This window comes from Triticum aestivum, chromosome 6D, assembly GCF_018294505.1.
Source record: "Triticum aestivum cultivar Chinese Spring chromosome 6D, IWGSC CS RefSeq v2.1, whole genome shotgun sequence".
Classification (NCBI taxonomy): domain Eukaryota; kingdom Viridiplantae; phylum Streptophyta; class Magnoliopsida; order Poales; family Poaceae; genus Triticum; species Triticum aestivum.
The window spans coordinates 37,536,639-37,542,242 of record NC_057811.1 but is presented as its reverse complement, the minus strand read 5'-3'; positions in this window follow the sequence as shown (position 1 = coordinate 37,542,242).

Here is a 5,604-nt window from a genome sequence, read left to right as displayed (position 1 = left end):
AGCTCCGCGCCTCCCCCGAGCCTCTCCCTCGAGCAGCTCCAGCTCCGGCCAGCCCCGATCTCCGGCGAGCCGGCACGATCCAGATCTGAGGAGAAGGTTGACTTTCCCCTCCCTCCGAAATTCTCTAAGTCTCGATAATTTTGCACTCTGTTGCTCACTTCATCGCATCATAACTCCGTGCATACTGCTCCGTTTTGCATGCTTGATATATCGAAATGTTCATTACATGGGATTGTGTGAAGATAACCCTTCTTGCGACAATACCACAATGCGGTTACGCCTCTAAGTCGTGCCTCGACACGTGGGAGATATAGCCGCATCGTGGGCGTTACACCCGGCTAGTGACCACACACTCGTGTCGAAAAAGGGAGTGGTAAATAATAATAATAAAAACTTTGCAATGACTAAGAAGAAGAACACTTATTATAGAACGGCTCATATAAATTTAAGAGCCCCCAAGTGACTTGGGTAAAAGAATTTTATGTATAATGATTGTATGTACCGAAGTACTAATATCATATCTTTGTTCACCCGAACTTTAAACGCGTCTTAACCGACCATCGGCTTCTCCCTCTTCGGTCAAGGACCGAAAAGTTTTATGTACTCCACCTATCAAAAATATCGACGGTGTTTCCGATAACCAGGCAATCAGGCCATAAGGCTGTAACAGACAAAGCACGCTCAGGGAACTTATGCTATATTACTGAAGAAGTGTAAGAAGCATCTTCGAACAAAATAGTACCCCCACCGATACCTTTCTTCGGTTGCTCATTGGTACTATGAGACTTGTGCAATAGATTTTTTGTAGTCATATAAGTTCCGTTGTGTGCCGACCATAATTGAAAACAATAAGAGCGCTAGCTTTCGGCTTCACCCAGTCTAAGATCCGAGCTCAGATGACCCGATCGTGAAAATCGCAGAGGTGCTCCCTTTACTCCCTAGCCGAACAATGGGGAACGTAGGGGTAAACACAGGAGCGAGGCAACCCAGCCTGCAAATCGCTTAAGTCAATATGGTGCATATTGTGGCGTAATACACGAACAAGGAACGAAGCCGTACAAGTATAATCATATGCAAGAGGAAAGGCTTCATGAAGGAAGCCCCCAAGTAATCTGGGTATTTGAATTTGTGTGTCACAAACACGGTTATGACAAGGAATGTTTTCACAAACAACTTTTTGCCAAAAAAGTATAATGCTTGGTCGAACCGAACACAAGTTAAAAATTTAAAACTTTGAGCATGAAAGCGACTTAGCTGGTTAATGTGTTCGGCATTGATGACGCGGTCCGAGCTTGATGCGGGACAAGGTTCCATCCCCAAAGCCGGTCCCGAGGTGGCGGAGCGAAGAGCTCGGCACTCCGAAGTGGTGTCATAGCACGACCAATGCAGGCCGGCAGAGTGACGCCGAAGTCCCCGGCGTGGGTTAATGAGGTGTTGACGAAGCCCCCCGTCCAGCCGAGGTGACGTGGTGTGTCAGTACGCCGAGTTGACGATACTGCCCGACCCGGATCATTTTCCTGTGCACAAAAAATAGTGCAAACCGGAGATAATAGTAATAATAATAATTAAAAAAATTGTTGCACAATATATAATTTATGCAAAGTGAGTAATAAAAGAACATATGGCCTGCGCGCCGAACACTCGATGAGGTAGAGCTTTCTCGGCGATGCCGAAGTCCCCGAGGCAACCGAACACGTCGGTATGGCAACACGACCAACAAGGTGATCACGCGAGCCGATTTACGCCGATTGGGACGATGGCATCGGCTTGCCAAAGAGACCACGTGACGCAGTCGAAGTCCATTACTTCACAGGTCGGTCCGAGTTCCGGATGCGGCGTTCACCGGACTATGTACGGAAACTGACCGAACCACCATGCGACCGTCGCTAGTGCGGCCACCATTCGATAGACCTGTGTACAGATGATGGAACAAACCAGAGTAATAATTTCTTGGAAAAAATAAACCCAAACAAGCAAAAATTACTAGGATTAATAGCACCTGGTTTATTTGTTGTAGCAATCCGAAGAAAGGTGACTCTCAAAATTGGGATTCGATCCGCACACCCATTGCCTGACGGGCGATAAAGCGACGGCATGGCCACGCTGGCAAAGGTCAGCTTGCTGAGGCAAAGCCCTCGGTCCAGCCAACGTGACGAGGCGGGTCGGCTAGTGACGCCGAAGTCTCCGGAGTAGGTTGATGAAAAGGTGGCGGAGCCCCCGGTCCAGCCGAGATGTCGAAGCCTCGATGTCAGCCGATGAGTCGAAGTAGGCCGGCGTGATGGACACCGGCTTGAAAAAGCAACAGTGTGGCCCTGCCGATGCCGGTCGTGACGTGGTCAATGCCGGCTTGATGAAGTGACCGTGTGGCGATGCCGGTGTGCCCGCTCCGTGTAATCCATGGGGCGGCGATGTTGGTGATGATTTGTCCTTCGTGATGCCGAACTATTGTTCGGCTTGCCGAGATGATGATCCGAAGAAGTTGAGCTCGGCTCAATAAAGTGACAACGTGTCTAGCGCAGGTCGGCAGCTGTAGAGCAACGTTGTCGGGCTGGTTTGACACCAGCACGATGGTGAAGATCATATTGGAAAAGACTTCAAAATTAGCGGGATGTGTTTGGGAACAAAACACAATACCCCATACAAAACTACTTTCAAAAAGGATGTCCGAAATCCCGTTCATAAAAAAGATGAATTCGGGTCGGATTCGTCCTCGCGCAGAAAACAGATCCGAAAAGTGATGCACTAATCGGAAGGTTCCCGGAGTTTGGACGGTCGGATCGAGCTGAAATTTTGAGGGGTGGTAGATATAGGAATTCCGCAGCCGATCAACGGTTGGATCTTCCAAAGGACGTCCGAGCTAGAAGCTGGACACCACACCCTAAACTCGTCCAGATTCCCGTCCAGTTTTGACAGGGCTCCGGTATATCGCGGATTGCCAGAGATTCCTCCATGGAACTCGATGAAATTTTCCAGGGTTGTTGTAGACTCAATTCCGCACAATTCCACCGAAGCAATCGTTAAAACGACACTTGAGAAGGCGGTGGCGGCGGATACAAGTTCGCTGTCCAGAAAAACAACACGGTCGCCCGAGGGCAATGTTGACGTTGAGCCCTCGGGCTCCCTGGATGATTCCTCCATGATCTTGATAGAGATCGGAGTTGATATTGATGAAGTCCCTCATCCGAACATGACGATCGGAGGTAGGGCGCAGTCCTCGGTCCAGCCAAGGTGACCAGCCGAGCCGGTGATGAAGAAGCCGACGTCGCAGTTGATCTGCAGTCGAGCCATTGATCCTTTTGCCGATCACACAGCGGAACTCTCAATGAAAGCACCAATGTCGGTGTCAAAACCGGCGGATCTCGGGTAGGGGGTCCCGAACTGTGCGTCTAAGGTGGATGGTAACAGGAGGCGGGGGACACAATGTTTCCCAGGTTCGGGCCCTCTCGATGGAGGTAATACCCTACTTCCTGCTTGATTGATCTTGATGATATGAGTATTACAAGAGTTGATCTACCACGAGATCGTAGAGGCTAAACCCTAGAAGCTAGCCTATGATTATGGTTGTTGTTATCTCTACCGACTAGCCTGGCCTCGGTTTATATAATGCACCAGAGGCCTAGGATAACAAGATTCCTAGCCGAATACGCCGGTGGGGAGGAGTCCTTGTCTTGATCACCAAGTCTTGTGGAATCTTCCTTGTATGCGGCAGCTGTCCGAACTGGCCCATGAGTATACGGCCATGGGGGTCCTCGACCCAATCTAACAGATCGGGAGATGACGTGGTGAGTACCCCCTAGTCCAGGACACCGTCACCTGCTACCTTTCAAAGATGTATGACTGCTATATTCTCTGACTTTTGTGAAAAGATTGTTGAGGTTTTCATGGACGACTTCTCTGTTTATGGAAAGTCTTTTGGGGATTGTTTAAGCAATCTTGATCGAGTTTTGCAGAGATGTGAACAAACAAATCTTATCTTGAATTGGAAGAAGTGCCACTTTATGGTTAATGAAAGCATTGTCTTGGGTCATAAAATTTCTGAAAGAGGTATTCAAGTGGACAAAGCTAAGGTTGATGCAATTGAGAAAATGCCATGTCCTAAAGATATAAAAGGTATTCGTAGTTTCTTAGGTCATGCTGGTTTCTATAGGACATTTATCAAAGACTTTTCTAAAGTTTCTAGGCCTCTCATGAATCTTTTGCAAAAGGATATTCCTTTTGTTTTTTATGATGATTGTTTAGAAGCCTTTGAAACACTCAAGAAAGCCTTAATTTCTTCACCTATTGTTCAGCCACCTGATTGGAACTTGCCTTTTGAAATTATGTGTGATGCGAGTGATTATGCTGTTGGTGCTGTTCTAGGACAAAGAGTTGATAAGAAATTCAATTTTTTTATCAATAAAAGACAGTAGGAGAGGCTCCTATTGACATTTTTCATTCATTTTCACACCAAATACATTTGTAGGGGTACACAGGCACATCCAAGGGGATATCCTCTGACCCTACATCCTCATCATCCAATCACATGGTAAGGGGGTGATAAGGAGAAGCAAAACGTTACAACTAGAACAAAGTTACTCTTATACAATGGAGTTTACAAAACTCTCAACGAACCCCACTAAGGAGGGTTTTATTCTATGAGCTAGAAGAGCAAAATCCATCTTAAACCTTTTCTTCCAATGTTATTCATTATGCTAGTAAAACTCTAGACAGTGCTCAACGAAATTATGCTACTACTGAAAAAGAATTCTTAGTAGTGGTGTTTGCTTGTGATAAATTTAGACCTTATATTGTTGATTCCAAAGTAATTGTTCACACCGATCATGCTGCTATTAAATATCTTCTGGAAAAGAAAGATGCTAAACCAAGACTTATCCGATGGGTTCTCTTGTTACAAGAATTTGATTTACATATCATTGATAGAAAAGGAGCTGAGAACCCCGTAGCTGATAATTTATCTAGGCTTGAAAATTTGCCTAATGACCCAGTACCTATTGATGATAGTTTTCCTGATGAGCAGTTAGCTGCAATAAATGTTGCTCATGGTACTCCTTGGTATAATGACTATGCTAATTACATTGTTGCTAAATATTTACCACCTAGTTTTACTTACCAACAAAAGAAAAAAAATCTTCTATGATTTAAGACATTACTTTTGGGATGACCCACATCTTTATAAAGAAGGAGTAGATGGTATTATTAGACATTGTGTACCTGAGCATGAACAGTGACAAATCCTACGAAAATGTCACTCCGAAGCTTATGGAGGGCATCATGCTAGAGATAGAACTGCTTACAAGGTATTGCAATCTGGATTTTATTGGCGTACTCTCTTCAAGGATGCCCGTAAGTTCATCTTATCTTGTGATGAATGTCAAAGAATAGGTAATATCGGTAAGTGTCAAGAAATGCTTATGAACTATTCACTTGCTGTTGAACCATTTGATGTTTGGGGATTTGATTACATGGGACCTTTTCCTTCCTCTAATGGGTATACACATATTTTGGTTGTTGTTGATTATGTTACTAAATGGGTAGAAGCTATTCCATCCAGTAGTGCTTATCACAACACCTCTATTAAAATGCTTAAGGAAGTTATTTTCCCAA